The sequence below is a fragment of the Gopherus flavomarginatus genome, chromosome 2 (assembly GCF_025201925.1).
Source record: "Gopherus flavomarginatus isolate rGopFla2 chromosome 2, rGopFla2.mat.asm, whole genome shotgun sequence".
In the NCBI taxonomy this organism is placed as follows: domain Eukaryota; kingdom Metazoa; phylum Chordata; order Testudines; family Testudinidae; genus Gopherus; species Gopherus flavomarginatus.
In genome coordinates, this window is record NC_066618.1 from 58,799,622 (window position 1) to 58,826,322 (window position 26,701).

Here is a 26,701-nt window from a genome sequence, read left to right on the forward strand (position 1 = left end):
AGCCAATTTCTGAAACTGATGGAGGCAGATTCTCTCCTGTGCTCAAGCTGTGCTTGGCAAAGGAAAATGGAGGGGGGGGGGACATAAGGAACCAGTTACAGTTCCCTAGTTCTGTGGGCTGGTCTGCATTGACTCTGGTTCTGGTTTGAGTTATAGCATTCTTGGAGCTATTCTGTGTTGTGCCAACAACATACGATTCCCCACACCAGCTGAGAATTGGTGGAACGAAGCTCTGTGCCGCCCCTTCATTCCCTGGCCTGCCCCCTTGGCTGAAATAGAGTGGCTGGCTTAATGCCAGCTGAGAGCTTCTCCTACTGTGGAAATTATCTGACCAGTTGTGGCCAGAATCTGGCTCTCTTGTGGCAGTGCAAAAGAACCATGCCCACAAAAAAAATGGTTGATTGCTATATCACTTGCTGTGATAGTGTTGAAGTTCTAATTGCATGGATAATCAAATTTATCATTCATATTCGTATAGGAATTGAGCTTAAAATGATGCTAATCTTTTAGTTGAAAGCCTTTTCAGCAAAATTGTGTGACATCTTTTTAACGTCCTGTCTTTAACACCACACTGCAAGTGTAATGTGGTCTGATATGATTGTTTACTACCTTTGATAATCATGCTATTGAGGTCTGTCTTTCAGATAGTTTTGCCTGTTTCTTTTCTCCAAAGTACTTTCTCTAGATCAGTGGTTCCCAAACACACACTTTGAATAACCTCATTTTCAGTTGTATTATTTTCTGTAACCCCAGACAGCACTGAGGTCACCATTTTCAAATGGCATCCTCCTTGCAGCGAGACCTTGCATGCGCTGTACACCTAAGATCGCACTGCATAAAGGCTGCCATTTTGCTTTACAAAATGGTGTCTTCCTCACAGCATTACCTTGCACACACACTGTGTGCGAGATCACACTGCGTAGAGGGTTCCATTTTCTTGAGCAAAATATCATCCTCCATGTGGCATGTCTTTGCATGTATTTTGTAAAATGCTGTTCTCCACACACTCAGGATTGCTGCCATCTTATCTGCTAATGGAGCAACCTCACTTGGGGTCTTGACACACAGTTTGGGAACCACTGCTCTAGGTTGTCTTGACTGGTCATTAGCAGGCCCACATATAGTGTGTGTGTATATTATTATTAACTCATCTTGGTAAATTTTCCAAAGTCTGCTTTCAAAAAAGTGAGTTTTTTTGTCTTTCTCTGAGTAAACAGTCGATGCAGTGCTTTTTGTGGTAAACCAGGATAGTACAGCATATGACATTTTGTTCAACGCTACAGCTTGTCAAAAAGTTTGGTGGAACAATTTCTCCTCATATCACAGGGTGACTGGCCCCTTTAAGGGGAAATAGTGCCTCAACCTACCTGTGTTAAGATTAGTTCAGCTTTCCAGGTAGACATGAATGCGGTCATGTAGTTAACTCAGGTGAGGGCTTGGGAACAGACAAACTCCAGAAGGAGTCTTTGGGGAAGGGAGCTCAAGTGGAAGCTGATAGCACTCCAGCTAGGAGGCCCAAGCACAACAGAAGCCTGAAAAGCTATAGCTGGCTCGAGGAGGCAGCTATAGGTGTTTGCTGCAGGGAATGAGACTGACTCTAGCGCAGAGTAAAGGAAGTTGGATTGGGTCCTGGAAGACCAAACTCCTGACTCAGAAGAAGACACACTGAACTGAGAGACAGACAGACTGAATTGAACCCAACATGGTGAAGAAGGGCTGGGGACTCCTGATTCAGGGAGAAGGACACTGAACTGGGGTGGGGGCCTAGAGGGCCACTGTTTTAGGACTAAATAAATTAGACCACAGAAGGAATGTGTATGTTTACCTCTGGACTGTGAACGTGAGTTATTGAGGAGCCCTGTGAGAAAAGGGAAACAGACATTATAACAACGAGGAGTCCAGTGACATCTTAAAGACTAACAAATGTATTTGGGCATAAGATTTTGCAGGTAAAAACCCCACTTCTTCAGACCATGCTTCTGAAGAATTGGGATTTTTACCCATGAAAGCTTATGCCCAAATACATTTGTTAGTCTTTCAGGTACCACCAGACTCCTCGTTAGTCTGTGTCCACAAAAACAACATGGCTCCCTCTCTGATACTTAAGGCATTATTTCATCCTTGGCCATGAGAGAGTGATTGGGGGTAGCCGGCCTGTGACCTATCAGAAAACGCTGTTTAGATTAAATCAAGATCTCATAGGACATACCAATTTTCATTGAAATTTTACACCAGTTTTTTTTAAATACTTCATTTTGATAAGATAGAAATACTTTGTTTTGACTTTCGTTATAATTTATAATATATAAAAGTTGAAACAAAATACTTCAGCCTCATCAAAACAAAATGTTTCCGAATATTTTGTTTCGCCCAAAATTCCAGGATTTTGACTGTCCTGACTTAGAACAAAACCAGATTTCAGAATTTCCCATTACAGTTTTTGCAGTTTTCAGCCTGCTCAAGAACATTATATGGTCTTTCAAGGTCCAGAAATTACCCAGGGTTTTTATGAATCCTGCATAGGCTTATGGGTCTTAATCCAAGTTCACACTGTATAGTAGTATGCTAAAAGCGTCATATTCAGCCCCCTACTTTTGTCTCATATATTTTGTGTCTGACTAGCTTGGATGAAGAGTTAGTTTTCATCCATTGAAAGCAGGGATCCCCAACACGGTGCCACAGGGGCTTCTAAATGTGCCCGCGTCCTGGCTGACACGTGCCATTGACAAGCGACGTCATTGAGAGGCGTCACTGCCGAAATCCCGCAGAAATTCGGCGGCATTTCGGCAGATGCTCCACCGCTGCCACTGTCCTTCATCTGGCGCCTGCCAGACGAAAAGGTTGGGGACCACTGATTTAAAGTGATTAACTAGAAATAGTTTTCTTGACACCAAAAGAGCCTGGATGCATTTAAAGTGATTAATTGAAATAGTTTTCTTGGCACCAAAAAAAGCCTGTATGCACTTTTGGATGTAACATATCTATAAGTAGATCCAGATTTGTAGCAGGGTTGGATAGCACTGAACAGAAAATCCCATCTTTTGGGTTGAAAGCCATTTTGCACAACAATATATAGTGAGCATATTGTACTACATTTAGAGATGAACAGTTGCAGGTATATGCTTTGTATTTAATCTTGTTGCATAGTAGTGAGTTCTTTAGCAGAGTTTTGATTAATTTGTGGTGAATATGAATTGTTTGTTTTCAAGCTACAAGAAATATGTACATGTACTGCAAGTTACATCACTAACTTTGAATTAGTGTGTTTATATTTGGAACTAGAATTATCTGAGACTTGAAAAATTTGTATGTTGTACAACATTAAGGTGTCTTGAAAGAAGCTTGAAAAAATTGGTAATGGAAGGTAAGTTTGAAAAGAGGAGAATCATTTTTTGGATATAAATTGGATTTATTAAGAACAATTTAAGGATATCTGACTATACTATAAGGAAGGCAACATTGAAAAATGGTATCTTTTATGAAATCTAGGTAACTCCTATTATTTCTTATGCTGGTGATTTACTGTTGCAAAAATTTATTTTTATGGAATCTTACCCCCTCTTTCTGCTCACCTTAGCTTAACATATGGTTTATCACTGAATATCTTGCGACTTCCCAATAATGGAATATGTTCACACTATAAGAATTTTAAAGCTTTAAAAGGCTAGTGTGGCTGCTATTTGGTGCATTTGATATTTTTTTTTAAAAGTTTTCAAACTCCTTTCTCCTTTCATGTATTGTTAGACTTTAGGTAAACTCCTCTGGCTCAACTAGTTGGGTATTTAACTTGTACTAATTGAGGAGAATGGAGCTGTGTATGTGTGTTTTGGGGGGCGGGAGATGGGCGTCACCTGAACAGTGTCTGATCTAATTTCTACTGAAGTGTGTAAATCTCTGCTCATTTGGAATGTTCATGACTATCTCTGGTGACGAAAATAAGTTGAAATTTTGTTTCTCGATTAGAGAAGACTGTATAGATATGTACATGGATAATAAAACGTTGTCTTTAATCAATCTGAGTAATAAACACTTATTTTTTTAAGAGTCCTACAACAGGGCAATTAGTGTTACTTTTATAACTGAAGGGCTTTGTGATATGTGAAATGGAGTGTAGAGTGTCTTGTACGTTTTGACAGAAGATTAATTATGCATATATTTAAAACTCTGTGTGTGTGTGTATATGTATGTATATATATATATATATATATATATGTGTGTGTGTGTGTATATATAAAATATAAAGTTCCTTAAATTACAAGATAAAAAAAAATCCCATCATTTAGATTTCCATCCTGTTGTGCTTGTCAGTCTGTAATTCCAGCAACTAAGTGAAGAAAAAGAAATTGACATTCTAGTCTTCAACACAGTTGTTTGTGAATAGGTAGCACTCATTTATGCTATAGTTTAAAAACAGTTAGATGTGAAAAGAGAAGCATGACCTGTTAAAAATATTGCTCATCTTTTGTGGTGGCTCATCTTAAATTGTGACAATTTTCTTCATTTATTGCTTCGGATGGAATTGTGAGCATAGGGGCTTTGTTTTTAGACTCACTACCCGACTGGCTGAATGTATCTTTAAGACATTCTAAGAGCATTGTATGGCTGGTAACTCAGAATCTCTGTTGAAGTATTTAAAGGTTTACATCTATAGTGTTAATAATAAAAGTGCAGAGTACAAATAAATCTAAATGTGTAAGATTCAGACAGATGCAATATTAGGAGTAGAGAATAACCCTAATCTTTTCACTGTTTAAAAGACTTTGTATATTAATTATAGAAGTTGCAACAGAGATTGATCCACCAAAGGAAAAGATCTGGATTTCTGTACCACATGAGTTTTTCTGATGTAGAGTGCAGTTTAAAACAATGATGCCCTTTACAGTGTCTCATATAGAATATGAAGAAGAACCATACTTTGTACAGTGAGCTGAAATACTGTGTATAAAAGAAACCTGTTAAATGCAAGAGTTAGCATTGTGATGTAGTTAACATATCATGCTGAAGTGAAGGGAAATGTTAAATGAATAACAGGATGCAAATGGGGGTGTATGTGAATTCCTGCGGAAAGTAAAATATAAACGTGTAATCATATGATCTTGCTCGAAAGGAAACCCAAGTTTTTACTGTAACAATAGATATATTTTCAAAGAAAACACTTGCATTTTTCCAAGTTTAAATAATCCAGAGTGGATGGTGTTTTCTGAAGGCGGAAGTCTGTGAAAGACAGAACTATTTTTATATTTTTTGAAAAAGTCATCTTAAGTTGAAATAAAGTATATTTTAATAGATCTTCTTATTTAACTTTTAGACTCTTCAGCCCGGGCTTTGAGAAATATTGAGTGCAAGAAGCTTTTAATGTACTTGTTTGCTTCTCAGATATTAAAGTGATGCAGTAGTGCTTCCATAGTGGAAGTTGTAGGAGTCATTTCAATAGTCCTGAAATTAAGAAACCATTGAACTCAGCAGATTTACATTAAAAGATACTCTGTAACAGAACCTAATTGAGAAGATGCACTTAATTTCTACAGTCTTATGATAAGAGGGTAGTCTCCTGTGCCTTCCTCAGTGATGATGATTATATTTCATCTAAACAAGTAGCACTGCAGGTTTGTAAATAATGTAATTACGTCTGATATTCAGCAATTGGTCATATTCACGTAATGAGCTGCCATCAGTCTGAAGGGAGTACAAGTAACCCACTAGTCATAACCAAAAATATCCAAAGGCAATTGTTGACTGCATTATCTGTAATTAAATTCATTATAAGGTAAGACAGTTGCATAACTTGGAACAAGCTGCCTATGTTGCCAGCATAATACAAAAGAACTGTGCTATTGGTTGAATTGTAATTTTAGTTATGTATGTCAAAAGATCTTAGAAACTTTTAGCATGTTGCTTATATGACTGGTGTCTATTATTCCATTTTCCTATAAATTCCTGTGGTTTTTAATAGGCTATTGCTATTGGACTATTTCTATTGTTGCTATTTGGACAGTATTCTGCTATCATTGAAGAAAGTTTCTATTCAAAATTAGTGTCTTATGTCATATACAAGTGACTTTGGCAAGCCTAGCACAGTGTAAAATAATTACTTTAAGGGTTTTTTCATTGAAGTTGCACTTCCGAATTTTACTCTGAAATGTAACACACATTCTTTGTTGTAGTATGACTTCATTGTGCCTCTTGTCAGCACATAAATAATTTTTTGTTTACTGTGGTAGGCACCATACAAATATAAAAACAGTACCTGCTCTGAAGGGCTTGCAATCTAAGATAAGAGACAATAGATGTGTACGACAGATGGGAAGCACAAGGTAACAATGAAACTATTAAGAGCATCATGATGAGCAGCGATCTCACCACATTAGTTGCTTAACTGGTAGATGTAACTCTTGTCAGGTGTTAGACTGCATAAAGGGCTGATTTCAATATGATGTCCAGGATTACTGCTAGGGTCCTTTTGAAAATATATAAAACAAGTGGTTCAGGTCTTCTTTCCCACACATTCACAGGGTTTAAGGCCAGAAAGATCCATTAGATCTTGTCTGACCTCTTGTATATCACAGACCATTAAATTTTATAGTTATCCCTGTATTGAAATTAATAACTTGTGCTTGATTAAAGCATAACTTGAACTTGGCTAAAGCATATCTTCCAGAAGGACATCCAGTCCTGATTTGGACACATGAAAAGATAGAGAATCCACCACTTCCCTTGGTAGTTTTATAGTGGCTGATCGCTTCTATTGTTCTTAAAATATGCCTGATTTCTAATTTATATGTATTTAGTTTCAGCTTCTAACCATTCTATCCTCAATTAAAGGGCCCTTTAGTACCCAGTATTATCTCATGTGAAGGTACTTGCAGATGGTAACCAAGCCACCACTCAGTCGTCTTTTTGATAAACAGATTGAGCTTGTTAAATCTGTCTCTGAACCACTTTCTCTAGCCCTCAAATAATTTTTGTGGATCTTTTCTGTACCCTTTCCAATTTTTCAACATCTTTTTAACAATGTGGACACTAGAACTGGGTGCAGTGTTCCAGTATTGGTTTCACCAATGCCATATACAGAGGTAAAGTCATCTTGCTGACTACTCCAGTGTTTATACATCAAGGATTTCAGTTGTCCTTTTTGCCACAGCATAGCATTAGGAGTTCCTGTTAAGTTGCTTGTTTACTGTAACCTCTAGGTCCTCTTCAGAGTCTCTGCATTCCAGGATACAATCCTTAAGTCTGGAGGCTTGGCTTGCATTCCTTGTTCCTAGCTGGATAATGTGGCATTTATCTGTACTAAAACACATTTTGTATGAATGGGCCCAGGTTATGAAATGACTGCCCTGCCCTCATCATTATTTACCTCTCCACCAATCTTTGTGTCTCTTCCAGAGACTTCCATGACTTCAGACCATGGCAGTGCAGAGCTGCGAGGTGCTTCCAACCGGGGCCCGCAGCCACCCAGCCCCTGGGGCTGTGGGGCGACCTCAGAGCCCCAGCAGCAGCCATGGGTGCTGGAGCCTTCTCCCTCCTCATTTTGTCAGGGATATTTTTAGGTAAAAGTCACGGACAGGTCCCGGACTTCCGTGAATTTTTCTTTACTGCCCATGACCTGTCTGTGACTTTTTTACTAAAAATATCCCTGACAAAATCCTAGCCTTTATGTATTAGCTATTTGTTAAGGCACTTATTCAAAGCGCAGACCTCACAAACCTAAACCACATTCTCAAATATAGTTTAACTTGATAGTAGTCAAGTCAAAGGGGTGCAATATGGACAGTCTCCCTCTGGTCCACCTCTACCAAGTACAGCCTAGCCTACTGATCAGATTTTCTCTAGCCTGCAGCAATCAGCTGCCATCCTCTACTGCCAGCTCCAGTCTGCAGCTGCCATTTTACCAGGTTGGCTCCAATCCAGACAGCTTTAATACAGTGCTGGAGTGGGATAGAGCCCCTCTCACCAGAGCAAAAGCCTCCAGAAGAAGTCTCTCCCCTAACCGTATTGTGCCTGACTTCCAGGTCAAGGTAGTAATTTTCCTCATTGAATAATGTGCATGAATTTCTACATTCACTGTATCATGTCACATATATGCAGTTACATAACACTTTTTTTAATACTATTTGGAATTTGTTTCATTCTTATAAATAGAAAAATTAAAGTGCTTCATAAGCTCCTTAAGTAAATTAGACCTGGAAGTAGGTACGTAGCCCCTTGATTTCCTCTTTTTTACCTAGAGGGGAGCCGGAGAGCCTAATGAGCAAACTAAGCTGGTAGCAGGTAGGAGGTACATGCAGTTTTTTCTTTCTCACCATAGAGGAAGCCCCAAGAGCTGTTCCGAGTAAGCACCCAGTCCTGGGGCTTACATTAGCATCTGTTCATCTTCCTTTCTTAGCCACGGCTTTGGACTTTATTTGTAATTCTGGAAATGTTTTAAAAATAAACACTTTGTTTACAGACACTGTTCAGGTTTTTAGGCCTAATTTCCCAAGACCGTGTTTCCCTTTTTGAAAGTTAATTTCTTGGGTCCATTGATTCAATTTAAAGTTACATCCTAAATTCAAGTTGATTTGTTTCTTATGAGTTTGACATTTTACTGCCTCTGACATCAGCACTAGCGTATGCCCTCTTAAATCCAACACTGTAAAAACTAGACCTTTCAATTCTTTCCACAACACTCTTTTCATTATTGGTGACAAACTGAGTATTCTCCATTTCACCCAAGCGTACAACCTATTTTCTTTCCTCCCTCAAACATCCAACCTCTCTCTCCAGCTCCGTTGCGTCTTCCAAAGTATCACCTCTTCAGGCACAAACAGCCTTGTCTATTTCTAAGTCATCTTCTGCATCAACTATTGCAGTCCCCTATCTTGCACTTCACTTCTCATCTCACCTCAATCCAATATTACAGAAATACTGTTATTAAAATCTTCTACTTCCATGGCGATTATGATGAGATAGCATCTAAAAAACACAACCAGGTTAGCGCCCTCCCTCCCCTCCCCCCCCGGTGCTTGTTGGCCAAACCATAATTGACAGGCCCTGCTCCAAAGAGATGTATAATCTAAAACGTCATGGTACATAAAGATCTTTGTTGAAAACCTGGTCCTATTGAAGTCCATGCCAAAACTCCTCATTGACTTTGGGCCAGGATATCACCCCTTGAACTTTTCTTTGAATACTGTTTTAAAAAGAATTCCTTGTAATTCTAAAGATCACTCTTTGCAGGGGGTGGGGAGAGAAGGCAGGAAAAACATTTAAGTGTTAAAAATGCTAGTATCTTACGTAATTTTAAAGATATAATCAGTTAAGGCTGAAACACCTTTTCATGCTTTGTGTTTCTGTTATGACTCAGCATTTTCCTGTTACATATACTTGTTAACAGAAATATCTGAGTTTTCCTGTTTGATTTTTATCTGGTCTCAGATAATGAAATAAGATTTGCTTGTATGGTTAAACTCTGTAGATGTTTATAATTCTGACCATTTATAACATAATCTGTTTCATAGGGAAATAGAACTTCAACCATTAAAACAGTTGCTAGTGAGTAAATATTTTAATGAAGCTGTTACTTGTTAAAACGTGGTTGCTTTGTGAATAATTTTAAAAGTTTAGAGCAATTCCAGACAAATACTTCATTAAAATTGAGTTACTTAAGATGATCAAAGACATTAATAAACACTTCCAAAATCTATAATAAAAATTGATTTAAAAGTATTAGTTTAGCTAATGGATTAGTTCATAACATGTATCTTATCTGCAAACCTCAAGGGAAAAGATTTCAGCTATCCAGGACATCTAAAATAGTAGGAAAAAATATATAAAAAAGTGGTCTTTCTGTATTTCTAGACTAAATTTTGTGTTGATTAGCCTGGGTTCATTTGTTTCCTACTGCAGAGATTATAAAAGGAAGTTTTCTATTCTTGTGAGATGATGGATTGGATGTCGGACAACTTTTTTCACAAGAGATTCTGTTCAAAACAAAATTTACCATTAAGACTGAAGTGATATGAAGTACAGTAACTCCTCACTTAAACATTGTTTCGTTATGTTGCTGATCAATTAGGGAACGTGCTCATTTAAAGTTGTGCAATGCTCCCTTGTAATGTTGTTTGGCAGCTACCTGCTTTGTCCACTGCTTGCAGGAAGAGCAGCCCATTGTAGCTAGCTGGAGGGGGCTTGGAACCAGGGTGGACCTGCAGCCTCCCATCAGCTCCCCACTCATCTAAGTTCCCTGTGCAGCAGCCACCCAGCAGGCTACCAGTTGCTGGCAGTTCAGCAGTCCCTCCCCCCACTGCCATGTGCTTCTCCTGCCCTCTGTCTTGGCTCTGCTCCCGGGAGCTGCCTGTTTGCTGTGCAGGGGAGGGCGAAGGTAGAGGGCTAATGTCAGGGTGTCCCCCTGTTTACCTCTTCTCCATATAGAGCAGGCCAGGGGGGCTCAGGATGGAGAAGGTCTTTTTAAAGGCAATGTACATTGACACCACTCTGTACTTTAAGGGGCAATGCACATCTCTCTATCTGCCATGCTGTCTCCCCTCCCTCCATTCATGCTGCCTTGTAGAGTGTGAGGCTACATTAAGAATAACGTGTTAACCATTGAGGGCTTACCTAAGTGCTAGTCCAGGGGTAGGCAACCTATGGCACGCGTGCCAAAGGCGGCCCTCGAGCTGATTTTCAGTGGCTCTCTCACTACCCAGGTCCTGGCCACTGATCCGGGGGGCTGTGTGTTATAATTTAATTTTAAATGAAACTTCTTAAACATTTTAAAAACCTTGTTTACTTTACATACAACAATAATTTAGTTATATATTGTAGACTTGTAGAAAGAGACCTTCTAAAAAAGTTAAAATGTATTACTGGCACGCAAAACCTTAAATTAGAGCGAATAAAAGACTCGGCACACCACTTCTGAAAGATTGCTGACCCCTGTGCTAGTTCATCATTTAGCAGTAAGGCATTCCCTGGGAAATATCCCACCCTCTGACTTCACCACCTCAGCCAAGCTTCACAGTCATCATTGCTGTGTACAGTATTAAATTGTTTGTTTAAAACTGTGTGTGTGTGTGTGTGTATAGAGAGAGTTATATTAAAAAAATAGTTTTTTGTCCAGTGAAAAAAATTTCTCTGGAACCTTAACCCCACCCCCCCACCCCCGTTACATTAATTCAAATGGAGAAATGATTCGCTTAACATCGTTTTGCTTCAAGTTGCATTTTTCAGGAACGTAACTACAATGTTAAGGGAGGAGTTACTGTAATCTTTTAAAATTGGGCAAAAAGAAGGGTTATCTGAAACTGCTCTAGGAAATTGCAGCTTACTTTCTTTGTAAATTAACAATTTAATCATTTTCAGTAATATCTGCTGGATACAACCTCTGATTGGGCTAAGAGGTATAGTCCTTGGAAAATTATGTCTTAATATTCAACCTTATTTTGCGGTGGGAGAATGTCACTTTACTGTTTGATACCATGCTGTAAAGTTGATATTGTACATAGTGAAAGACTATTAATAGACTTACTACATAACATCCACCAAAAAACATCCTTACCCCATGGTTCAGCGTGAAGTGCTTATTTTGTTAGCTACATGAGGAATCAGGTCTTTGGGCCCTCTAGTCCAGTATTCTGTCTCTGACAGTGGCCGGCAGCAGATATTTGGGGAGAAGGTACAACAAACGCCACAGTAGATAGGTTGGGGGTAATCTGTCCCCATGAAGGACTCATTCTGATGTGTAGTAGTTAAAGCTTGATTTACACCCTGAAGCATAAGATTGAATATTCCTTCCAAAAATTGTTAGTACTATTATAATTATGGCTATACTTTTTATTTCTATAAATGCTCAATCTCTTTGAACTGTGCTGAATTCTTGTATTCAGTGATGACATGTGGCAGAGAGTTCCACAGTACGTACTTAGTGAAAATGTATGTCCTTGTCAGTTTGAATTTGCTACCTTTTAATTTAATGTAATTTCAGTCAAATGAACATTTTTTGATGTTTCTAATCATGCTCGTAATCATTTTCATCCTTCTCCTCTGAACCATCTAATTCTGCAGTATTGTTTTTTGATGTGGGGCTGCCAGTACTGCGCACAAATTAGGTTGAACCATTGTTTTGACCACTCACAAGAAGACGTTAATGTGCATAAGAAATTCTGACTCAGTTGAAACTGGGTTAGCTGGTATTATTTTATGCAGTCTGAAAAGGAAAAACAGTTTCATGCTGAAGTCCCTTCTTAGCCATAGTGAGGCCATAGCTGAGGAACATATTTTTAACTTAATTCTTGCACTTAGGGATGCTAACTCCTGCTATACCTGATGGTATTCCTAATGTATAAACATTGGGCTGGATTTATCTGCTGATATGGAAGGAAGGGAGAATGCATCCAGCAGAGGGAGTTGGGAGCATTTCTGTTTCACTGGGGATTCACAACCAGTGACTGTTTAGGTTCTGATTTATGGTAGAGACTCTTGGAGTCTTGCAAATGGAGGTTGCTACAGGTATCCTCTGAATAGTGTTATATCTCAGGAGTGCCCTGCTCAACACCCTCTCCTTAGCTAGTCCCTCCCAACCTCTGAGCAGCACCAGCCAATTACAGGCCTTCTTCTAAAACACTTACAGCTGCATACTTTCCAGCAATGGGAACATGCAGCCCAGGGCTGCTCTCTTTCTCCAGTTCAGGAAGGACTAATGCCAAGCCCAAAGTCTGTTCAGGCCTTTCTGTCAGGGGAAAGTTTTTTCCCAAACACAATAGAAGAGTTCAATAGCAGTTCCATGTATAAACTCGTATTTTTTTCTCTTGACCTATGGTCTTCTGCAGGGTCCCAGAGGCCTTTCCTGACCCTCTCTCCCCCCATGGTCCAGAACTGATCAGCAGAGTCATCTCCCTCCTGCAGCTGTCCTCCTTATCACTAGATCTGTCTCAGCTGGGGAATAGTGATCAGTCATAGGTGAGGGTGGACCCAGTTCCCCTTGAAGGGCCAGCCATCCTGTTACTGCCTTCTTTGAAATGTATGTATGTAATTTCAGCATTTGAATTGGCTAATAACTTGAAGACAAAGGAAAGGAGTATGGTTAAGATATAAATTGCAGTGCTGCCTCCTCATACTATGGGCTAAGTTGCTAGTTCATCTGAAGCTGTATGTGAAATTACAACTTTTAACCTCCTTTGGTTGGGCAGGGGTGTGTTTGCTCAGGATAGGCAGGATATGTATGTGATAGAGATTGTTTAGCAATAATTGAATTAGTCCTGCTATAATTCAGAGGGATGAATTTACATGACCTTGTAAAAATTCACTCCAATCCAAAGGATTCTGTTTATCATGGTTATAGGTAAAAGACAACATGTAATTTCAGTAGAAGAATTAAACACTCCTGCTTCATTGTCAAACTCTAGAAGCAATTGACATTTTCCTTTCTACAAATGGAAGCATGTAGAAATTCACCTGCCAAAACTGTTTCTCAGTTATTACTCAACGGAAAGAGAAGCCAAATTTAAGCCATTATTTCTATAGTTGTTAGGCATATTTTTTTTCCTATCAAGACGTATGTCAGACCTTTATATTTAAGGGCTGTGTATTGAAACTATCTGAAGTTTTTACAGAGATGCTGAAAATAATAATTACCAAGTGATTTGGGAGAAAACTTTTCTGCTGATGAAAACTAGAGACCTAGGGTAGAGGATGCTGTTAGTGACATGCTAAAGTAGACTTCATGTCTGGCAAAGTATTTAGAATCATTGCAGGATTTGGTTTAACCCCCCCCCCTTCTTTTTAGTGTCTGAAACACTTATTAAATTATGTAATATAGTCTTAACATATGTAACATAGTCTGATGTTAACAGTTAAAAAATTTTAGACATATTAACTCAGGCTGATACTGTCTTCCCACAAGCTAATCAAGGTCAAGACAGATCAGTACTTGAAAGGGAGACACCTCAGGAAAATCTGTGGTACTTCAGAAAACAGCTTGGGTGAATTAGCTGGTGGCCTTTCTTTTTGAAGTATTAGTGAGACAGACCTCAGTGCCTCCAGTTTTAAAATAGTATGCAACGCTTCTAAAGTCAAAGCCCAAGAAAGAATCCACAAAATTAAATTTGGTGTGCAACTGCATGTAAGCACCTTTCTGTTTTTTAAAAGAAGATAAAAAACTGAAATGCAAACCTGTGTTATTTCAGTGTTACATGCATAAAACTCAAGAATTTCTTAATCTGTGATTCCACCATCAAATTGCTCAGCCTCGTATATAAAAATAGACTAAAGTTAAAATTACTTAAATTAATTGGTTTATACCAATTTTATCTGTGGTCATGCTTCTAAATATTTTTTGTTAATATATAGTAGAACCTCAGAGTTACGGGCACCCTGGGAATGGAGGTTGTCTGTAACTCTGAAATGTCTCTAACTCCGAAGAAGACATTACGGACTTCAGCCACTGGGGGGGGGGGGGGGTTTGGGGCTGCAGTCACCAGGGGGAGGGGAGTGTCAGGGCTTCTGACCCTCAGGAGCACTAGCGACTCAGGGTTTCAAATCTGGGGGGAGAGCTGGGGCTTAGGGCTTCTGTACCATGGTTCTGTTCCTGGCTTCTGCCCAGCAGAGGGCACCATGGCTCAGGGCTTCAGCTTGGGTTCCCCACAGCTCTGCTTCTAGTTTCAGTGGTGGGGGGAGGAGGGTCCAGGGCTTTAGTTATGGGGGGGGCTCTGGGACTAAAACCAGAGCTCCCCTCATAGCTAAAGCCACAAGTCTCAGCATCCCCTGTGGGCCTGAAGCTGGGAACAGAGCCGCAGGGCTGAAGCCCCGAGCCCCAGCACCACCCATGAGGCTGAAACCAGGAACAGAGCCGTGGGACTGAAGCCCTGAGCCATTGTGCTCCCGAGTGTCAGAAGCCCTGACTTTCCACACCCTGCAGCTGCAGCCCTAGCCCTCCACCCCCTTGGCTAAAGCCCCAAGGTAGTAAAGTATTTGCTGCTTTTATGTATGTATCTTTACTGCTGCCTGATTACTTCTGATTCCAGAAGATTTCTGGTTGACCAGTAAGTCTGGAACACTGGTGTTCATATCTTTGAGGTTCTACTGTAGTACATGTTTCTAAAACACAAATTACAAAAACACTGCAGTATTTTAAATACCATGTTGTGATAAATGTTCTCCTTTTAATGGAGACTGTTCTTTAAATAAGCATTAATTGTGGAGTTCAATAGTTTATTAATACTACCTACATAAAAACTCCCACAGATAAACCAGTGTCCATAGTGTTCATTTTAAATGAGGGCTGGTCTACGCTGGGGGGGAAATCGATCTAAGATACTTCGACTTCAGCTACGCTATTCACGTAGCTGAAGTTGCGTATCTTAGATCGAGTTACCTACCGTCCTCACGGCACGGGATCGACGTCTGCAGCTCCCCCTGTCAACTCCACTACCGCCGTTCGCGTTGATGGAGTTCCGGAGTTGACAGAAGCTCTTTCGGGGATCGATATATCGCGTCTAGATGAGACATGATATATTGATCCCCAAGAAATCGATTGCTACCTGCCGATACGGCCGGTAGTGAAGATGTACCGAGTCTCCTCTGTGTGGAAGAGTTATGCACCAGTCAAGTTCAATGTAAGCCATATTGCAAGGACTTCAGTTGTATATGGTCCTTGTCGTCGTCAGCACATAGGTGAATTTCATCTGTTATACATGTAAAAAAAATATTTAAAATACTTATCTGCTATGACAATTTTTTTTACTTAAGATTTGCGTCTTTCGAGGAGTGAGTCAAAAGAGAGTATTCTTGCAGACAGTGAACATACTTACAACACCTGCTGTAGCTTCAGGTTTGTATCAAGCCCTTGGAATCTTCAGAATATTTGCATACGTAAAGCTTGCAAAATCGCAAAATACACTCCATGGGCGAGGAGTCAAAAGTTAACTCTTCAGTCATGTCTTGTCACTGGTTTTACGTGACTGAGGAATTTCATAGCTGCTGCATTTTTTCTCTCTCTCTAAAAATAAGGTTCTAGTTACTGGTGGTGATATAAGGAAAGTGATTCACTTTCTCTACCATTTATTATAATATTGGTGCAGCATGTTATTAAAACTCTTGTATGCATTACTCTCTAAACCATCAATGACTATTGCAGTTATTTGTGGTATAAATTATAAATCAGGAGGGGAACTATGAGATTCTAATTGGATAGAATTGCCCTTTGCCTTACAGACCTGACTAAGTGATTTTTAGAATAGAGGAAAATAAATAGTATCTCATATAGTGCACTATAATTATAATTATTGAAACACTTATCACCATAAATTTGTGTTATACAAACGTAGTAGGAAGCATTTCCTCTTGAGAGTGAAACTATGGCACAGAATGGCAAACTAGTTGATGAATATTCGACTATAACCTGGTGGTGCAAAATTCAATTATAAGTGTGACATGAGTCAAATCTCAGAACTGGAGATACGGTCATAACAATTATTTTAAGTTCTGGTAACAGAAAAAAATTCTCAGGTCTGTAACCATGTGGAACCCAAGTCTGGTATTCTTGGCAATTCTTCTCCATTTTAGCAGATCCAGACGGTCTAGGAATCTTCCATCAAACTCGCAATAAATCCAGTGCCTGATTGATTGAAATATCTATTTCTTAGGCTAAAAATCTTATTCTGTTGTAGGTAATTGTGTATTTGTTTTTGTGTAGCTTTTTACCGAAATATATCTTACAAATGTATTTAAGCTAAAGTGTATTTTTGTGGTTTAACTAAAAGCAAAACTTTGAAGTGCCTTTAACTCACTCTCCGATCCAGGAAAGATTGGATGTCTGCTTTGCAGGTACCTAACATCATCATCTTGTAATAAGATTTAAGTGGAGTTTCAGTTCATATTAAGCTATTATGTTGCATTACTGTTGAAGTTCCTGTATCAGTGATATAGAAAGAAACACTCATTTAGGAAAAGATTGTGACTGATTGGACTTCTGAGCACTGTGCTAGACAAGTGGTTACCGTCTCAGACACTCACTTTTTGCTTTGTTAAATGAAAGTGTTGATACAGAAAAATCTCGTAGGAGGGTTTTTTTATGTTTTGTGTGTTTTTTTAGACATTCAAGTCTAAGGGTATGGCTACATTTGGAATTTCAAAGCGCTGCCCCGGCAGCGCTGTGGGAGCGCTGCTGCAGCAGCGCTTTGAACTGTGAGTGTAATCGGAGCAGCAGCGCTGGGAGAGAGCTCCCCCAGCGCTGCATGTAAACCACATCTCTTACGGGTGTAGTGTGCAGCGCTGGGAGCTCCCAGCGCTGCTGCCCTGATTACACTGACGCTTTACAGCGCTGTATCTTGCAGCGCTCAGGGGGGTGTTTTTTACACCCCAGTTGCAGCGCTGTAAAGTGTGAGTGTAGCCAAGGCCTAATGCTTTGTCTAAAATTTGCAGCCTTTAGTGACATGGCTGTGCTGTTACAGCAGTGCTACTGAAAGGTGAGCAGTGTCACCGCTGTTTGTCGGCTCTTCTGCTGACAAAAGCCTTCCACCCCCAACAAGTGACAGTAGCTTTGTTCACACTGGCGCTCTTTGTCTACAAAAATTTTCTTTTGTGGTGTGTGTTCTTTTTAACACCTCTGAATGACAAAACTTTTGTTGTTCAGTTGCTAGTGTAGACAAAGCGTAAGTGTGGTTGATAAGATGATATAAAGAAAAAAGAGGGGTTAAGTTTATTAGACGGAAAGATTGGGAAAGAAGGAGCCTACTCAGCCTCCATCAAAATGGAATCTGACTAGCACAAAAAAACAAGTATGTTTCGGGGGAGTGTTTAAACTAAGAGCTGGGGAGACATTCACAGAAGCTGAGAAGTACACAAGTTAGTTTTATTACTGACAACTCACTGGGAGTTTTTCTTTGAAATGGTTTGTCAGAAAATGCTAATTCATCAAAACAAACTCTCTGGGAATGTACCAATTTTGACCAAAAAACAAAAAAAATCTTCTGTTGGGAAGGGTCTCTCAAGTAAGTATAGGATGAATTTTCTGATCAAACCGATTAGATACAGATCCACTCCCTGCCACAGTTATAGCTTGGTGGCTAAGGCATTCACCTGGGTTGTGCAGGGCCCAGATTTAAATCCCAGGTCTGAATCAGACAGAGCAGAAACTTGAATCTGGGTCTCTTAACTCCCGGTGCATGCTTAGATAGAGTCTGTTAGCTATTCTCAGGACAGGTGTTGCCTCTCTTATTTTGACCAGGTATTCTAGGCTGGACATGAAAAAACATTTCCTGACCAAAAGTTTATCAAAACAAAACTGGTAAAGTCTAGTGAAAAAGTTATATCAAAGAAAAATCATGTACTTGAAAAATTCCCAATCAGTTTTGATTAGATGGAGGTGTTTGGGAGGGGTGAGGAGGAGGCGAGACTGGTATGTATACCTATAATGTTTTCTGATAATTCCTATCATAAGCCCCTTTTTAAAGTTTTTTTGCTCCTTTCTCTGAAACTTCTGGTGCTTGCCATTGTTGGAGGCAGGACTGAACTAGATGGATCTTGGTGCATTGCCTTAGTCTTCACGTCTCAGGCTGAAAATGAAAAAATTTCTTGCCTTTAATTTTCCTCTTGAGCAGGTGACATGTTAAAAAGGAATCCAACTCTGCTAATCTTGCCTCACGCCACTACAAACAAGGTAACTTATTACTGGGAAAGGGGCCTCATCATTTGATCAAGGATTATAAATGAGCATGGGGAGGAAAAATGTGGAAGGGTAAGGAGTGGAACTTTATAGGTAATAAATTTGCAGGTTTTTTCAAGAATTGTAGGTTACTTAGTTGACCCACATCTATTCACAAACAACTTAACCTTTCCTCCTTCAAATCTGTCAGAAAAAATCCTCTGCAAAGCTTTTCAGCAATATCTGTAAGATTCCTGCTCTGTCTCCAATTTTATTAAAATCCGATCTGTTCCTCTAAGCCATTGGTGGGCAACCTGCAGCCCATGGGAGTAATCTGCTGGCAAGCCGCCAAACAGTGTTTACATTGACTATCTGCAGACACGGCCACCCGCAGCTCCCAGTGGCCACAGTTCGCTGTTCCCGGGCAGTGGGAGCTGTGGGAAGTGGCGCCCAATGTAAACACTGTCTCGTGGCCCGCCAGCCAATTACCCTGATGGGCCATGTGCCGCCTGCAGGTGGCAGGTTGCCCACCACTGGTCTAAGCTAATTAAGCTCCTTGAACAGGATCAATGTCTGGTTTTATGTGTGTGGTACTAGAACACTTGTGTTAATGAAATGGCCCTACTCTGTAGCAATGTGGATGAAATGACTGTCAGTATTCCTTTTAGAATTCATATAGATCATGGGAATTCACAGCATTTATAAACTAACTTTCACACTTTTCACACTCTGACTTTCAATTAGTTTAAAGATTCCCTGGTTTCTAGCTAATTATCAAAACCAACCAACCAAAAATCTACAACCATGTATTGTACAGAACCATATAAAACTAAAATTCAGATTCTTGAAGAAATTCTAAATCTTCATTCCCCTGCTTCTCTAAAGGTTTGTCTGCTGTCTCATTTTTGGTTTACAGTTTCCTTTGGGCTGCTGGCTATAGCCAAATTCATTTAGAGGGTGAGGCTCAGAAATATATTTCTGATGAATAACTCAGAATACTGTCAGACTGTTAATAATTTCAGAAGAGGAATTTGACGAATTATTCCAGTGGGAATAAGAGTGAAGCGTTTCTGCTCTCTGTTTTGTCTCAGGACAGTTGTAATTTATTGGCAGTTTTAATGTCTGAGCTACTTCTGAAATTTTCCTAAATAAAAAATATAAAAATATAGTTTTAAAATGATGGTCTGATCCACCAAAAGGATTCTTTATTAATGTAGCAACAAAGATTAAAAACAGCACAAAACAACCCAGGCTCACTGCTCTTTAGGGTCTTGTCTCAATCCTTGTCTCCAGAGCTTCATCATTCTTACAGTCCTTTTTCTAGGGCTTCCCAGCCTTTCCCAGTTTTGACTTCCTCCTAGTCAGTTCCTCCTCCTTGAAAGTATCTCTCAAGGTCAACTGCTCTGACAGGTGTGGAGGGCTCCCCTTCCAGGTCCTTGCCTTTCTGCTTCCCTACTTATGAGGCAGAAAGTCTTATATACAATATCCTGTAGTACACATGACTAAGAACATGTGGCTTTCAACTACAGTTCCTGATTTTAAAGGGTCAAAGGGCTGTATCAGGCATACTGGGACATGCATAGGTGCCTATGGACCAGCACCCCATCATACTAGTAATAGGTGCTATGAACAATTCATAACAGAAACAAAGCTAACTATGATTGCATTATATGGATCAAACGAGAAGTCTCTATATTGAGAAGAATGCAAATTATAACACTAATAGTAGTATTCTTCTTGAGGCACTCTTTGCCAACAACTGTGCCCTCATGGCTCACACTGAAAATGATCTTCAGCACATTGTCAACAAGTTTGCTGAGGCCTCACAACTCTTCAGACTAATTATCAGCCTCGGAAAGACAGAAGTCCTTCATCAACCTGCACCTGGATCAAATGCTTCTGTCCTGAGTGTCTCCATCGACGGCACTCATCTTAAAGTAGTGGAGAACTTTAAATACCTGGGTAGTGTCATCCAGTGATGGATCACTGGATAATGAGATCAACGCACGAATATCCAAAGCAAGCCAGGCACTTGGCTGTCTGCGTGTCAAAGTTTTAAACCACCACAACAACTGGATGTCAACAAAACTGCTTGTGTACAGAGCTGTTGTTCTCTCATCTCTTTTGTACAAGTGCGAAACAAGGACACTATATAGGTGTCACATCAAGCAGCTTGAAGCATTCCGCATGCGCTGCCTCCGCAACATCATGAAGATCCGCTGGCAAGACAAAGTGCCCAATCTCAGGGTCCTCGAGAGCCCAGATGACAAGCATCGAAATGATGATCATGAAGTCACAGCTACATTGGACTGGTCATGTCAGCCGCATGGATGCCAGCGGAATCCCCCGCCAGCTACTGTATGATGAGCTCTCCCAGGGCATCCGGCATATAGGTCGTCCACGGAAACGTTACAAGGACACCATCAAAGCCAATCTGCAGTACAGCAGTATCAAACCGAGGGACCTTGAGGACGCCGCCAGCGACAGAACACAGTGGCGTGCAACAGTTAGAAATACCTGCATCGCCTTTGAGGAAGACCGCTGCCGGCATCTACAAGAGGCACGCGAACGACATCACAGAGCATCAGCAGCGCACAATCCACTGACTGCAAACTTTCCATGCATCATCTGCAGCAAAATGTGCACCTCTAGAATTGGCTTGTACAGTCATCAGAGGCCACACCATGAGACCAACAATAGATGATCTGCACAGATGTCATCATCGGCTCGATGGACTGCCAAGAAGATAGTATTATCTCAAGTTGTGGCAATGCTTCCTTTGCCTTCAAAAGTACACTTTGTAGCGATAGATGATACATAGATATTCCTCTGGGAAGATAAACAGCAAAGATTATCACTTAAAGTGCTAAAAGTACCTTGTAATACAGGAGGATTATTCCTCCTTTACTTAGCAAGTTAATACTTGGCAAATCGTGTGGCTCATTTGACAGCCTTAATATGTAAGAATGTACCAGTTAGCTGGGGAGCAACGGCAACAGGGTGGGCCCCGTTTGTACCATCATTTGTAATGAAATTGCAGTCATAAGCCTATTATGGTACAGCCATATTAAAACTTAAACAAGTGCCACTCTTTTACCAATAACCATTGACATAAATTAAATTCCTCCCCTTGTGGAAATCCATATCTAAATAATAAACTCGCATAATTTCCAGCAATTCAAGAAAAATAATCAACTTTTATCAAGAAAAACATAGTTTCATCTATCTAATCTACAACTATCACCTCTTTCGGTGCACTTTTTCTAAAAGTAACCATTGCCACCTTACCTAAAGTCAATATATGACTAAAAATAATCAATTCAGTGGCTGGTAAGTCTAAAAGATGAAATAGAGATTCAACTCAGTGAAGTTACCCAAATGTATTAAGTTGTATCTATCAATGTTGAATGAAACAGGCAAGATGAACCATGTAACTAATTAGATTTACAAATGAAAACCAGCCAATAAATCTGCCTTTGTATTTTGATGGATGACAAATTGTTCTTCTAGAAAATTCATAAAGTAATTGAATGTGATTCTGAAAGGTAGATTTTGTTTGGCTGACTTGTTTTTCCTTGTTATTACTGAAGTGGTTTAAAAAATTGTTACATGTTGTCCACAGGGTTAATTTTGTTTGAAAGCCTGTTAAGAAAATAGGTTGAATGTCAACACACTGTATATGGTATTTATATTTGGTCAGTTGCACTGGTTCCAGAAAGGTACCGCCTGTGGTTTTTATACCTTTTTTATATAAAGTTTTGTAGTGAAATAAATGGTGCTCTGGCACCAGGTTCTGAGGGAGGAAATACAATCAGGTCGTAAATGTAAGAGAGCAAATTTTTACTGACTTTTCCAGACTAAACATCCAAGTATATTTTGTGTGATTTTAATGGAAAGCATTGTTGAGCTCTGTCTAGTTTGTGTATTTAATCATTAAATAACCTTAACCATGTATGTATTAGAAAAAAAATTGGCAACTGTTTTTTCTGCAACCTCCCCTGCCCCCAGTAGATTACCTGTTCCTACCTATAGGAGGAGGAAAACAAATCTGATACTATAAATACAGCCAAAGCTGGAGAAATCAGTAGCAAAATAATAATTTAAAAAGCTTCTATAGCAGGCCAAGTTTTTGTTAAAGGGAATGTTTAAGTGGCTAACCTGAGCAGCAGTCTGAACAGGATCCATTTCAGGGTCTGGGGTCTGGACATGCTTTGTAAGAAATGTGCTCACTGCAAAGGTGTGTGGTGTGCCTTTGTCCAGCTGGCAGAAGAGAAGGGGGTTGTTGCTCCATATGGGAGTTGCCTCTCTAATTGATGGTGAAAGTGCGGAGGAAAGGGAAAGTTTACTTGGATGGAGCAGGGAGGAATAGGAAGTGGCTGGACCAGGTAGTAGGGGAAGGGGATATATTTATACAAGGTAGCTCCACAGAAGACCCCTTTCACTGCATTTAGGCTGACATCAACGGCTCAGTAGCTCACAGCGATGATGGTAGCAGTGTGTCCACTTCTAGACAGCAACAGTTTCAGATACCTGCATGTGCTCATCTCCTTTTTCCAGTCTCCTTAATCCTGATACAAGGAGAGGGCAGTGGAGTCCCAGCAATGGGAAGGGACAGGGCTAATGACAGTCTTCCCCAGTAGGGGGAGAACAGTCTTCCCAGGTGGGGGGAAACTGTTAAGGAAATGATTACTTACACCATACGATTTATTGCTGGGTATTTTCCAGATATTTTAAGTGAATAAAGTTATGGCCTAATTAAATCACATCCATTGCCTCCTGTCTGTCTTCTAACATGGCTGTGGCAATACAGCAACATACAGTACAACCAATACCATTGGTGTCTCTTGGTGCCTCAATATAAGCAGTTACAAAAATGGTATTTTTCTTCAGCCACAAAATAGAGACAGTGATCGTATGATGGCTCATGTTTTCAACAGGATGAGTTGACAACTCTTTCAGCTGACTAGGCAAGGTTTACATTTGTGGAAAAACTAGAGGCCATGCAGGCATCTTCCCCTGTTAAGCCTGAGTTACCCAAGGTGGCAACATATTGAAGTACTTTTTCTGGGGGAGAGCGCCCACAGCCTAGTTTTCTGTTAACGATATCTGGGACTTCTGTCTGTTTTAGCTGTAGAAAAACAGAGCTTTTTGCCTTTGTCTGTAGCATTACATTGACAACGTTACAGGATTTCTTTATTTAGCTCCCCCTCTCTTAGATGATGATAGACTTGCTGTTATGTTCAAAATAGTTTTATTAGAATGTTGTGTTTACGAGAGATGAATTACAACATAGGGGTTAATTTGGGGACTTTGTAAGATTAGCTACATCAACGTTGCACACTCCTTTTGGTGGTGTTTAGAATGCATACACTGCATGCCCTAGCACAGACGTAAATAGCAGCGTTGATTGAGGCAAGTAGAGACACGCCTGAATCCTGTGGGTATGTACCCTACACAGCTCTTTAATTCCTCAAGCAGTGCCTCCTCCATCTAAACTGCTGTTTTTAGTTGTGAAGTGTCCTTTTGTGGGAGCCTTTCACTGCTACAGAGACCTGCCGGAGTTTTCGCCCCATTGTGAGGAAAGGCTCTGGCATTTCCTCAGTGCCTCCCCCTCTGCCAGAGCCTTTTGCTGACGCATGTAACTACACACGACAATGTGGATATAATCTGCTTTTCATTGTGGCATGTAGCTTGGGGTCCGTCCACACTACCTGCTGGATTGGCAGGTGGCGATTGCTCTATCGGGGATTGTCTTGTCTAGATGCAATAAATCGATCCCCGAATGCTCTGCCATCGACTCTGGAACTCCACCAGAGCGAGAGGCAGAAGTGGAGTCGACAGAGGAGCCATGGCTGTTGATCCCGTGCTGTGAGGACGGGAGGTAAGTCGATCTAAGATACGTCGACTTCAGCTATGCTGTTCTCGTAGCTGAGATTGATTTCCCCCTCTTCCCCTGCCCCCCGGTGTAGACCAGGCCTGCGTGAATTCTATGCACTGCCACAAGGGATGTGCAGTGTAGACATAGCCTTTGGGAAGGACTAAAGGGGTATTAGCCTAAGACTGAAGCTACTAAATATAGTTCTAAAAGACTTAATAGTCTCTTAAGTGATTGCACAAAGTTCTTTTTTTCCTATTATGTGGTTTTGGTAACCATATTTTGTCACAAGAATTAGTGGTAGATAATTGATTCCTGCATTAAAAATCCATTTATACAGCTCAGTTGCGGTAGTCTTTCAAAATTTTAGTAGGCTTTCCATACAACGTCTAGTCATGCTTCCATTCTTAGCAAGAAATAGAGTAAAATAAAACTAACATAAGGAATATAAAATTTTCAAAGGAATGGGATATTTTAAACGATGCAAGTTTTTCCTGTTTTTTTTTTTTTGATTTTCAAATAAGAGGGTCAAATGAATTGACTAAAGTGTATGGGAAGGGCTAATATAAAAAGTCATCCTTGGGATCTTTCCTGTAGTTCTGTTTCACCATTTATAAAATAGAGAGAGGCAAATCAGAAGAATTTTCTGCTGCTAGTGTAGTACTGAGTAATTACTTTATCAAATGCAGTATGTCTCCTACAGGTCAAGAGGGCATATCAGTATAACTTACTAAAATTACGAGTCTCTTTTTTTTCTTATTTGCAAGCTAATGAAATCCTTCCCCCCTCTCCATGGAAATAGCTGATGAGTTTTCTTTTCCATTAAATCTGTTCTAGTCAAGTTGTGATACCAGGCAGGGAGGGAGGGGGACCAATCTAGTTGCTGGCACCCCCTGTAGCTGGTTTCAGTGTGGTTGAGAGAATAAAATGAGCAGTTCCCAGAGGTAAAAGACTTGGCGTTTTCTTGATGAGCCTTTAACTCATGATAGGATAAGACCTTCTTTCTTTTGTGGGCCGAGGTGGAACAGGTACCAAGACAGATGAAGCATATAAATATGAGAAGTCTGCAGATAGGTTGTGCGCCACTGACCTAAGCTATCCAGACTACTGTACCCCCCTTTCAGGAATCTGATTTGTCTTGCATGCCCCCCAAGTTTTACTTCACTTTAAAACTACTTGCTTAGAAAATCAAACATAAAAATACAAAAGTGTCACAGCAAGCACATTGTTACTGAAAAATTGCTTATTTCTCATTTTTACCATATAACTATAAAAAATCAATTGGAATATAAATATCATACTTACATTCTAGTTTACAGTGTATATAAAATAGTATAAACATTTCATTGTAAGAAATTTTAGTTTGTACTAACTTAACTAGTGCTTTTTATATAGCCTGTTGTAAAACTAAGATATACTGATGACCCCTAGAAGACCTCTGCATACCCACAGTGGTACACATACCCCTGGTTGAAAATCACTGGCTTAGGTTGTTGGAAAGGAGGAGCTTATGCGCTAGCAGATGTATGTATTGTGGTCATTACAAGAAAACATTAACACGTTGCCCACCTGTCGCTTCTCTACTAGTCTAATGCTAAATGTGGTGTTTTGGCTGAAATCGCAGCTTTTTAATGAAGATACGGTGTATATTTGAATGCTTTTGGTTTATCTATGTAAATGTCTTTTAATATGAGAAAAGAAATGTTTATGATCTTGGTCAGAGGCAATTGTGCGAAAATTTTCCAACATTGTGCCTGTTTTTAAGGTGGCATATATTACAGTATCTTATTGATATGGAAACACATCTTTGAATAAGCTTTCAATACTAAGATGAAATATAGAATGAGAATTTGCAAACAGAGTATAGAAAGGAAGACTGGGAAATTAAAAGTACCAGTGACCATTGTAAGATAAGGTTGCTTATTAGCTCTCTAAGAGTATAGAGAGTTCATCAAAACCTTTTAAAAAGGCTTTTCTACTTCTATTAAGGTTTCCTCATTTATTTTATTTAAGCCATATCAAGTAGAATACTTAATAAATGAGTATGCTGTACATAGAACTCAACTCTTGTGTTTCATTCTATTTAATAAATGCATGTTGTTACTGGGATTCTTGTGATCTTGAAATGTAATTTCTGGGAAATTGTGGGCTGCCTGTCAGTCTTGGCCTGTGAAATTCAGCAGGGCGGGGAGGAGGGGGAAGGA

The 26,701-nt window shown here is 39.9% G+C and overlaps 1 protein-coding gene across 1 annotated transcript in view; it reads left to right on the forward strand.

Moving 5' to 3' along the window:
* The window catches only part of AHR (aryl hydrocarbon receptor), a 92,229-nt gene that overhangs the window by 11,105 nt on the left and 54,423 nt on the right, over positions 1 to 26,701 (forward strand). The gene's annotated exons all lie outside the window — the stretch shown is intronic.